Below are 12,896 nucleotides of genomic sequence, written 5' to 3'. Positions count from 1 at the left end.
TCCAATCCATGAGAAATATTTCTGATTTGTGTCATTAGTTTACATAAGAACTGATCGAACCGGTATTTCTTCGCTGTAAATGATGTCTGCCATGTCACAATCTGTCCTAAAATTGTAAGGTAACGCAATTAACTAATAAGTCAAAAATTGTACATTTAAAGAAAAAACTTAATGAACATCTGTAATGTCAGAGTGATCTGCAGTTTCTGATCTGTTTTGAGTTTCAGACACATGGGTCATTGGAGTGTGGTTTGTTCTGTTATTGAATATGGTGCCAGGCTCTGTCGTAGCAGCTGATTTGGTGAAAGCTTGCTGGGAAGTGAAAGGGAACAATTGATCCTTTTGCTTCTTGAGTGAGAAACGAGGGGATAAAGATGGTTAATGTGTATTGTCACTATCTAGTGACACTGCGAGAAACCATACTTGTGAGATTCGTAAAGACAAGATGGGTTCAGCTGATGCCCTTAATGTGGGGGTCCAACCACTTGTAGGATTGGGTTAGAGCATATATGTCAAACTCAAGGCCCGCGGGCCAAATCCGGCCCGCGGTGGAATTACCTTTGGCCCGCGAGATAATATCTAATTACTATTAAAGCTGGCCCCAGTCATTGAAGCGCCTATGGTGTATGATATGGCTAATGCTGAGTTTATTCAGGTACCAGGTTTTCAGGGTTTTTAGTGTTTATTCGGCAGTCTTGCTCGGCAGTCTTCTTCATAAGAAATGGAATTTGTAAAGTGAAACACTTTGTAGTTATAGCAGAGACTGAGACACAAGAGAGCAGGCTGAAAAAACGGAGGCAACGAAAGCTGCGTTCGCACGCGTCCGACTGATCCGGCTCGCATGAAGCTGCATTTTGCTCAATCCGGCCCGTGACCTAAAATGAGTTTGACACCCCTGGGTTAGAGAATCTGCAAACAAATCTGCAGATACTAGAATCTGAAACAAAAGCAGAAATGTTGGAAGAACTCGGCTCGTCAAGTAGCTTCTGTGGAGCATCTGTGCTCATGCCACAGGACTAGTCCTGAGTTTTCTGTTTAAGTTAATATTCTCAATCTCATGTCTGCAGCTCCCTCCACAAGTATAGTGATGCCGAACTTAAACTAGAACAACTATATCTTCTGACTTAGCATTTTATAACCTTCTTAGTTAACACTGAATTTTCCATCTTCAGATAAAGTGCTCACTCACTTCCAATAACTTTGGACAACAAATATTTTGCTTCCTGAATACTTTGGGTGTATCTTTCAGAGCTTGGGCTGCTGATCACGAAAATCATAAAATTTCCCTATCACATCCCAATTTTAAAAAAATCACCTATATTTGTTATTTCAGTTCATAAATCAGAATAACTGATGCCAAGATTAAGGAAAGCATTTTTATTGGTCCACAAATCAAACAGGTCAATGACAGGCAATTTGAAGAACTTCCAGTGGAACCTGAAAAAATTGCATAGAAAGCATTCAAAGATGTTATTAAAAATTTTCTTGGCAACTACAGAGAACCTAACTACATGCTTCATACGTACAAAACCATGAAGTACAACATGTCACTAAAGATTCATTTTCTGAATTCCCATTTAGACTTCTTCCCTGCAAATCAGTCAGTGATGAGCATGGTGATAGTTTCTCCATCACAATATCCTGGTGAAACCTATCAGGGCAACTGTTGGGCACTTCAGCGAGAAGCCTCAGATACTGAGTACAAATGAAAGTCATTAACAAAACATCTTTAGTTAACCTATTGCGAAGTGTCAGTACCACTATGTAATTAAATGCATTATAATTCAATAAAAGCTAATTTCTTGTTCCTCCAAATTCTTAAGACCTACAAGTAGCCTGAAATCATATTCATAAGACAAAGGAGCAGAAGTCGGCCTTTTGGCCCATCGAGTCTGCTCTGCCATTTTATCATGAGTTGATCCATTCTCCCATTTAGACCCACTCCCCCGCCTTCTCACCATAACCTTTGATGCCCTGACTACTCAGATACCTATCAATCTCTGCCTTAAATACTTCCAATGACTTGGCCTCCACTGCCACCCGTGGCAACAAATTCCACAGATTCACCACCCTCTGGCTGAAAAAATTTCTTTGCATCTCTGTTCTGAATGGACGGCCTTCAATCCTCAAGTCGTGTCCTCTCATACTAGACTCCCCCACCATGGGAAACAACTTTGCCACATCCACCCTGTCCATGCCTTTCAACATTCAAACTGTTTCTATGAGGTCCCCCGTCATTCTTCTAAACTCCAAGGAGTACAGTCCAAGAGCGGTCAAACGTTCCTCATATGTTAACCCTCTCATTCCTGGAATCATTCTAGTGAATCTTCTCTGAACCCTCTCCAACATCAGCACATCCTTTCTTAAATAAGGAGCCCGAAACTGCACACAGTACTCCAAGTGAGGTCTTACCAGTGCCTTATAGAGCCTCAACATCACATCCCTGCTCTTATATTCTATTCCTCTAGAAATGAATGCCACTATTGCATTCGTCTTCTTCACCACTGACTCAACCTGGAGGTTAACCTTAACGGTATCCTGCACAAGGACTCCCAAATCCCGTTGCATCTCAGAACTTTGAATTCTCTCCCAATTTAAATAATAGTCTGCCCATTTATTTCTTCTACCAAAGTGCATAAACATGCACTTTCCAACACAGTATTTCATTTGCCACCTCTGCCCATTTTCCCAATCTAACCAAGTCTCTCTGCAGACTCTCTGTTTCCTCAGCACTACCGGCCCTTCCACCTATCTTTGTATCATCAGCAAACTTAGCCATAAAGCCATCCATTCCATAATCCAAATCGTCGATATACAAAGTAAAAAGAAGTGGCCCCAACACGGCCCCTGTGGAACACCACTGGTAACCGGCAGCAAACCAGAATGGTATCCCTTTATTCCCACTCTCTGCTTCCTGCCTATCAGCCAACACTCTATCCACATATGTAACTTTCCCGTTAATTCCATGGGCTCGTATCTTGTTTAGCAGCCTCATGTGCAGCACCTTGTCAAAGGCCTTCTGAAAATCCAAATACACAACATCCACTGCATCTCCCTTGTCTAGCCTACTTGTAATTTCCTCAGAAAATTCCAATAGGTTTGTCAGGCAGTATTTTCCTTTAAGGAAACCATGCTGAGTTCGGCCTATCTTGTCATATGCCTCCAGGTACTCCGTAACCTCATCCTTGACAATCGACTCCAACAAACTTCCCAACCACCGATGTCAAGCTAACAGGTCTATAATTTCCTTTTTGCTTCCATGCCCCCTTCTTAAATAGCGGAGTGACATTTGGAATCTTCCAGTCCTCCGGAACCATGCCAGAATCTATTGACTTTTGAAAGATCATTGCTGATGCCTCCACAATCTCCACAGCTACTTCCTTCAGAACACGAGGGTGCATTCCATCTGGTCTGGGAGATTCATCTACCCTTAGACTATTCAGCTTTCTGAGTAATTTCTCTGTCATAATTGTGACTGCACACATTTCTTTTCCCTGACACCCTTGAGTGTCCGGTATACTGCTGATGTCTTTCTCAGTGAAGACTGATGCAAAATACTTGTTCACTCCCTCAGCCATCTCCTTATCTCCCATTACAATTTTTCCAGCATCATTTTCTATCGGTCCTATATCTACTCTCACCTGTCTTTTACTTTTAACATACTTGAAAAAGCTTTTAGTATCCTCTGATATTATTTGCTAGCTTCCTTTCATAGTTCATCTTTTCCCTCTTAATGATCTTCTTAGTTTCCTTTTGTACGCTTTTAAAAACTTCCCAATCCTCTGTCTTCCCACGAATTTTTGCTTCTTCTTTGCTTTTACTTTGGCTTTGACTTCTCTTGTCAGCCACGGTTGCATCCTTTTTCCATTCAAAAATTTCTTCTTTTTTGGAATATGTCTGTCTTGCATCTTCCTCACTTCTCGCATAAACTCCAGCCACTGCTACTCTGCCGTCCTTCCTGCCAGTGTCCCTTTCCCGTCAATTTTGGCCAGTTCCTCTCATACCACTGTAATTTCCTTTACTCCACTGAAATACTGACACATCAGATTTCGGTTTCTCAAATTTCACAGTGAGCTCAATCATGTTATGATCACTGTCTCCTAAGGGTTCCTTCACCTCAATCTCTCTAATCACTTCTTGTTCATTACACAATACCCAATCCAGTACAGCCGATCCCCTAGTGGGCTCAACAACAAGCTGTTCTAAAAAGCCATCTCATAGACATTCTACAAATTCTCTCTCTTGAGATCCAGTGCCGACCTGATTTTCCCAATCCACTCACATGTTAAAATCCCCCACAATTATCATAACACTGCCCTTCTGGCAAGCCTTTTCAATATCCTGTTGTAATTTGTAGTCGACATCACTGCAGCTGTTAGGAGGCCTGTATATAACTGCCATCAGGGTCCGTTTACCCCTGCGACTTTTTAGCTCAACCCATTAAGATTCTGCACCTTCTGATCCTACATCACCTCTTTCTAATGATTTAATATAATTTCTTACCAATAAAGCCACGCCACCCCCCTCTGCCTACCTGCCTATCCTTCCAATACACTGTGTATCCTTTAGCCACATCTCAGTGACGGCCACAACATCATACCTGCCAATCTGTAGCAGTATGGCATGCTCACCTTCAAGCTGTCTATCAAAAACAAAAATAGAATTCTGAAGAAGAAACACTTTCAAAAAAAATTGTTCTCCAATGTAATCATGCTGATGTCCTCTTCTCACTCGTTTTATTTTAAATGCCTTTTTAATGGTCAGTACATGCTCTTTAAAAACTTACCTGTGAAATAAGGGCTTCTGTCTGATGCCTCACCCCTCTACCTCCTCCCCTCCTCACCCCCAACCCTGCTTTGAAAACTTAAATTCTCCACTCTTCCCCAGTTCTGAGGAAGTGTCACATGTCCTGAAATACTGACTTTTTTTTCCACAACCATAGTTGCTGCTTGATTGGCTGAATTGGGTTTGTAGTGTTTTCGTCAAGCTGGGTTTGTGTTTGCTGTGGTTGAGTTAGCTTCGCAGTGGTTGGCATAGGTATGGGTCAGCCATCTCAGGCAGGTTGGGTTTGGGATTTTTATACTTAGTCTTATCATAACATGGTTTGTGTTATTGCTGTTGCAGCACAGGTATGAAAAATACCCACTGTAGTTTTGGAGGAAGTACATAACCTATGGACGTTCCCAGTAGGACATCAGAAGAGGCAAAGGACAGATAAAATAATTTTTGGAAGAGCAAATTTTTGCAAACTTGTATGTGAGAGTTAACCTTTACTTTCTCTCAAAAACTATTGAAGAGCCTAACATGAAACTAGTAACAAATTCTAAAGTTTTCAATACAGATCTCTGGATGCCAGAGCATCACATTTAGTAATATTCCAATTATGTTATGTTGAGACAACCTCAATATTTCCTTGTGTAATTGGATCCTCGATTTCCTCTCTTGCAGACCCCAGTCAGTTTGGATTGGCAACATATCCATGACCTCCATCAGCACAGGTGCACCACAGGGTTGTGTGCTTAGACCCCCGCTCTATTTGCTTTACACTTATGACTGTGTTGCTAAGCACAGCTCCAATGTTAAGTTTGCTGACCACACCACTGGAAGGCCAAATCAAAGGTGGCATTGAATCAGCATATAGGAGGGAGACTGAAAATCCAGCTGAGTGGTGCCACAGCAACAACTTCTTACTCAATGTCAGCAAGATTGAGGGGAGCAGAGGTGGAGAGGGTCAGCAACTTCACATTCCTCAGTGTTATTGTCCTGGGCCCAGCATGTTAGTGCTGCAGCTTTGCTTTCTTTTTTTCACAAAATATCTTTATTACAAATTCAGTGCTACAATATATACAAACCAGTGAGCAACACAATTACTACACGACAAATACTCAAATGACATTAAACTGAAATGCTTCCATCTCTGTCAATGACGGCACTAACCCCTCGCGGAGCTCAATGTTCCCGGAACGCCTCTATGATCACTATGGAGAACGTGTGTTCCTTCTCAATATTTACCTAGGCACGAACATATCCCCTATACATTGCCAGGCAGTCTGCCCGGGCAGATCCCTTCAACACCCGTTTCCAAGACCCATGGATGGCTGATTTTGCCAGGAGCAACCTGACAAGGACACCCTCATCCCTCCATGCCCCCCTCCTTACTGGATAACCGTATATAAATAGGGTGGGGCTAAAAAGTAACCATAAGATGAGAAGCAGCCCACGCAGATACGCAAAAAGGGGGTGCAGCCTCACACAGTCTATGTACATGTGGTACACCGTCTCCTCCAGCCCACAGAAATGGTATGCAGCTGGGAGATCAGTATACAAACTAAAGAACTTATTGCAGAGCAACTCTCTATGCAGTAGCCTCCACCCCAGATCCCCAAGGTGTATGGGAAGAACTCCCTTGTAAAGGGACTTCCACTGGGGACCCCTATCACCTCCAGGTGGAAAGACAGCCCGCCATGGCATGTTGGCACGGTGGACAAGGGCTAGGAAGTGGAGGGTGTGGAGGAGCAAGCCCATACAGGTACCCGCTACTTGCATCCTTGAATGGGATTGTGGGTGTCGAGGAGAGACAGCTCAAGTTGCGTGGGCTCGGCTCTCGGATAAGATTGCGGTGCCTGGGCCCGGCAAGCAGCTCCGGCGTTGCAGACGTGAGTTCAGCCTGAGTCGTTCCACACATTGACATCCCTTGAGGTAGGACAAGAGTCGGCCAGGACTCCACCCTCTGCTGGAGGAGGGGATTCCTGGCCTGAGGCAACCATGTTCCAGACTCTCAGTAGGTCCTGATAGAAGCTGGGCACACTATGCTAAGCAGCACGGCTGACGCCTGCCGGTTGTAGCCACATCTCTTCGTGAAGACAGCAGCCCCTTTGGAGAAAGAATGTTGCCAACACGTGCCACCTGGGAGGGTGCTCAGCATACAGGAATCTCTGCAGGGTCCTGAGGTGGAGAGCCGCCAGTTGTGTATGTACACGTACCAGTGACTGTCCGCCCTTTCCCACTGGGAGATTCTCTGCTTTCCTAAAAGTTTGTGGAGCTTCAGCACATCATCTACATGAAATTCTGTCACAGGAAAGCACCATCCCAGGTCATGTTCTGTTCTCACTGCTGCCATCAGAAGAAAGGTACAGGAGCCTCAGGACTCACCACTACCAGGTTTAGGAACAGCTGTGACCCTTCAACCATCAGGCTCTTGAACAAAAGGGAATCAGTATGGGAATAGAGTGAGGTGGAGGATAAATGTATGGCTGAGGGATTGGAGCAGGGGGCAGGGATTCAGATTTCCGGATTTTTGGGACCTCTTCTGGGGCAGGTGTGACCTGTACAAAAAGGACAGGTTGCACCTGAATCTGATGGGGCCCAATATCCCGGCAGGGAGGTTTGCTAAGGCTGTTCGGGAGAATTTAAAATAGAATTGCTGGGGGGTGGGAACTGAACTCAAGAGACTGGGGAAGAGGCAGTTGGCTCACATATAGAGAAAGCTTGGAGACAGTGTGAGAGAGAGGATAGGCAGGTGATAGAGAAGGGATACGCTCAGACCAATGGTTTGAGATGTGTCTATTTTAATGCAAGAAGCATCATGAACAAAGCGGATGAGCTTAGAGCATGGATCTGTACTTGGAGCTATGATATTGTAGCCATTACAGAGACTTTGATGGCTCCAGAGCAGGAATGGTTACTTGGAGTGCCAGGCTTTAGATGTTTCAGAAAGGACAGGGAGGCAACAGAGGTGGGGGTGTGGCACTGCTGATCAGAGATAGTGTCACGGCTGCAGAAAAGGAGGAAGTCATGGAAAGATTGTCTACTGAATCTCTGTGGGTGGAAGTTAGAAGCAGGAAGAGGTCAATAACTCTACTTGGTGTTTTTTATAGACCACCCAATAGTAACAGGGACATCAGGGAGCAGATAGGGAGACAGATTCTGGAAAGGTATAATAATAACAGGGTTGTTGTGGTGGGAGATTTTAATTTCCCAAATATTGATTGGCATCTCCCTAGAGCAAGCGGCTTAGATGGGGCGGAGTTTGTTAGGTGTGTTCAGGAAGGTTTCCTGACACAATAAGCCTACAAGAAAAGAGGCTAAAATTGATCTGGTATTGGGAAATAAACCTGGTCAGGTGTCAGGTCTCTCAGTGGGAGACCATTTTGGAGATAGTGATCACAATTCTATCTCCTTTACCATAGCATTGGAGAGGGATAGGAACAGACAAGTTAGGAAAATGTTTAATTGGAGTAAGGGGAAATATGAAGCTATCAGGCAGGAACTTGGAAGCATAAATTGGGAACAGATGTTCTCAGGGAAATGTAAAACAGAAATGTGGCAAATGTTCAGAATATATTTCCGTGGCGTTCTGCATAGGTACGTTCCAATGAGATGGGGAAAGGATGGTAGTGTACAAGAACTGTGGAGTACAAAAGAAAATCTAGTCAAGGAGAAAAGAAGAGCTTACGAAAAGTTCAAAAAACTCGGTAATGATAGAGATCTAGAAGTTTATAAGGCTAGCAGGAAAGAGCTTAAGAATGAAATTAGGAGAGCCAGAAGGAGCCATGAGAAGGCCTTGGTGAGCAGGATTAAAGAAAACCCCAAGGCATTCTACAAGTAGTGAAGAGCAAGAGGATAAGACGTGAGAGAATAGGACCAATCAAGTGTGACAGTGGAAAAGTGTGTATGGAACTGGAGGAGGTAGCTGAGGTACTTAATGAGTACTTTGCTTCAGTATTCACTATGGAAAAGGATCTTGACGATTGTAGGGATGACTTACAGTGGACTGAAAAGCTTAAGCATGTAGATATTAAGAAAGAAGAAGTGCTGGAGTTTTTGGAAAGCATCAAGTTGGATGAGTCTCTAGGACCGGACTAGATGTACCCCAGGCTACTGTGGGAGGCGAGGGAGGAGATTGCTGAGCCTTTGGCAATGATCTTTGCATCATCAGTGGGGACCGGAGAGGTTCCAGAGTATTGGAGGGTTGCGGATGTTGTTCCATTATTCTAGAAAGGGAGTAAATATAGCCCAGGAAATTATAGACCAGTGAGTATTACTTCAGTGGTTAGTAAGTTGATGGAAGAGATCCTGAGAGGCAGGATTTATGAACATTTGGAGAGGCATAATATGATTAGGAATAGTCAGCATGGCTTTGTCAAAGGCAGGTCATGCCTTACAAGCCTGATTGAATTTTTTGAGGATGTGACTAAACACATTGATGAAAGTAGAGCAGTAGATGTAGTGTATTTGAATTTCAGCAGGGCATTTGATAAGATACCCCATGCAAGGTTTTTTGAGAAAGTAAGGAGGCATGGGATCCAAGGGGGCCTTGCTTTGTGGATCCAGAATTGGCTTGCCCACAGAAGTCAAAGAGTGGTTGTAGACGGGTCATATTCTGCATGGAGTTTGGTGATGAGCGGTGTGCCTCAGGGATCTGTTCTGGGACCCCTTCTTCGTGATTTTTATAAATGATCTGGATGAGGAAGTGGAGGGATGGGTTAGTAAGTTCGCTGATGACACAAATGTTGAGAGTGTTGTGGATAGTGTGGAGGGCTGTCAAAAGTTGCAGCAGGACATCGATAGGATGCAAAACTGGGCTGAGAAGTGGCAGATGGAGTTCAACCCAGATAGGTGTGAGGTCGTCATTTTGGTAGGTCAAATATGATGGCAGAATATAGCATTAATGGTAAGACTCTTAGCAGTGTGGAGGATCAGAGGGATCTTGGGGTCAGAGTCCATAGGCCACTCAAAGCTGCTGTGCAGGTTGTCTCTGTGGTTAAGAAGGTATACGGTGCATTGGCCTTCATCAACCAAAGAATTGAGTTTAGGAGCCGAGAAGTAATGTTACAGCTATATAGGACCCTGGTCAGACCCCACTTGGAGTACTGTGCTTAGTTCTGGTCACCTCACTACAGGAAGGATGAGGAAGCAAAGGGTGCAGAAGAGATTAACAAGGATGTTGTTGCCTGGATTGGGCAGCATGCCTCATGAGAATAGGTTGAGTGAACTCGCCTTTTCTCCTTGGAGCAACGGAGGATGAGAGGTGACCTGATAGAAGTATATAAGATGATGAGAGGCATTGATCATGTGGATAGTCAGAGACTTTTACCCAGGGCTGAAATGGCTGGCACGAGGGGGCACAGTTTTAAGGTGCTTGGAATTAGGTACAGAGGAGACGTCAGGGGTAAGTTTTTTACGCAGAGAGTGGTGAGTACGTGGAATGGGCTGCCAGCGATGGTGGTGGAGGTCGATACAATAGGGTCTTTTAAGAGACTTCTGATTAGGTACATGGAAATTCGAAAAGTAGAGGGCTATGGGTAACCCTAGGTAATTTCTAAAGTAAGTACATGTTCGGCACAGCATTGTGGGCTGAAGGGCCTGTATTGTGCTGTAGGTTTTCTATGTTTCTATGACTTCATTCAACTTGCCCCATCAGTGAAATGTTCCCACAATAAATGGACTCACTTTCAAGGACTCTTCATGTTATGTTCTTGATATTTATTGCTTATTTGTTTATTTATTCTTTTTGTATTTGCAGAGCTTGGTGTCTTTTGTACTCTGAACACCCTAGTTGGTTAGTTGAGTATGCCCATAGGAAAATGAATCTCTCCTGTATAAGGTGACACGCATGTACTTTGATAATATATTTACTTTAAACTTTGGTGTAGATTACAGGTCAGAGTAATATAGTTATCCACACATTTAAAGACAAAGGTGTGGGAAAGTTATATTTAACCAAGGTAGTTTGTTATATTTAGATTAGTGAATCACGAATCAAAATGTGTGGTTTTAGTGGGAATTTTTATACAGCAGGTACCACTGGAATTAATATATACCTGGACAGATTTTTGAGTGGACGTTATGTAATGATAACAGTCAGGAAATGCTGAAGTCGAGTGTTGGGATATATTCGTAAGAGTCAAAAAAGGTGATGTATAAATCGATTTTCCTTCATCATTGCTGGATCAGACTCTCTGCAGATCAGCACTGCTCGTATTTGCATATTGTGGCGACTGTGAGCTTGCTACTTGCACTTCAAAGGAATGGATCCAATAAATGTATTTTACAGCTTGGATTGAGGGATAAGTATAGGCCAGTATGTTCAAGATAACTTCTCTACATACATACCCATCTGAGAGCTAATTTGGTCTCGGTTTAAGGGCGGATTCAAAGTACTTAACACAGCCTCCTTTCAGTATTGCAGTGCAGCATCAGTTTAAAATTTTGGGGCTCAGATAACTGTGATTGGATTTGGACCTATAACTTTATGACTTCATCATGAGTGACAAAGGTGCTTTGAAGACCAGATTGAGCTTGTTTAGGAAGTTGTTTTTTTAACATGTTTCACAATGGCTACATGTGGTGGACCTTTGTAAAATGGTCTGTTTAATTACTTTTACTGTATTTAATTGTTATCCCAGAGTAACCTTTCAAATTATGCCTCTACACTAAATTCTATCAGTTTATTTAAAGAGACAGTGTTTTATTCATATCGACTGGGAATTTAATTTGTAATTAAGATATTCAAGTCAGTTGTTCCCTGTTCAATATTGCTTGGACTGCAGCTTGTAATTCAGCTTGATGAATTAAATGTAAAACTTTTGATGGCACAGGAGAGTTTTAAATCATAATGGTTTATTTAAACGCTTGCTGTTACTATTAAAGTGTATGCCGTTTCATATCTTACAGAATAACTTGCTAATACTGCATGATGTGAAATGAGCACCATCTAGTGACGAATTATCTACAGAAAATTTTGCATCTGTTTCTGAAAGCACACAACTGCAGCCTCTCTCTTCTTGACAGACATTCTGCTTGTATAAAAATTTAAGGGAACTTCATGAAAAAGAATTCTAAACTGCATATTGCAGCCTTTTAAGGCCAGACATTCTGGAAAGAAAACATACAAATAAATGATAGTAGAGCCAGAATATTCTGGAAATACGTTGTAGATTGGGCAGCACCGATGGCGGGAGAGTAAAACAGAACTAATATTGCAAGTTGTGTCAACTGATTGTTGGCACTTTTGTCACTCGAGGTAATATTAGTAAAATGGGTCACTCTGCTAGAAACTGCTGAGTATTTGTTAATGGTAGCTGTCACAGAGAATCACAGAAATGGCTTGACATACCTGCTGGCTTTCCTAAGTTAACCTGTGCTTTTCCAGGTGATAGCTATCCTGTGCGATGTCCACTATTAATAACTTTGTCTACAATATGTTTATTCATTTTATGAACTGATTTTTAAGCCATGTTAGATAACTCTATTGGGAGTGTGATGGATCAGGACTAGTTGTTGTTACCCCTTGGCGACACATCATCATGACCTAATGTCTTTCACGATGATTTGCATTAACTTCATGCAGTGTTGGGCAAGAATATGGAATTTTCCTATTTTCTGTCAAATGAACATTTAAATTTTGCAATTTCAGGTAACCCACACTCACATGTTGTCTTTCCACACACTATCTCACCTGTCCACCTTGTTAACTTTCTTATTTTCTTTGTTCATCTCTCCCATCCCCCCGCCAATCCACCTAGTTCCATCTGTCCATCATCCCCCCTCATCTAGTTCTACTTATTAGCAACCAGCTCTGCCTCACCTCCATCCAGTATGGTTCCATCTGCCCATCACCCTCTCCTTGTCTGGTTCTGTATACCAGCCTCTATCCCAATCAGTCCTCTCCCCCGTCGTACGACTCTATACTGGCAATTTTTCCTCTCCCCGCTCAATCTCATCCTGATATATTGATTGTCCCTCTGCCTCCACATATGTTGGTTGATCTGTTGAGTTCAAGTTATTGTCATTTAACTAATGTATACAGCTAAATGAAACATCATTCCAAGATGCAAAACACAGTACATATAGTCATACACAGCACAAATAGTTACAATCCGGCACATGCGGAT

The sequence above is a fragment of the Hemitrygon akajei genome, chromosome 5 (genome assembly GCF_048418815.1).
Source record: "Hemitrygon akajei chromosome 5, sHemAka1.3, whole genome shotgun sequence".
Taxonomy (NCBI): Eukaryota; Metazoa; Chordata; class Chondrichthyes; order Myliobatiformes; family Dasyatidae; genus Hemitrygon; species Hemitrygon akajei.
Note: the sequence above shows the minus strand (reverse complement) of the source record.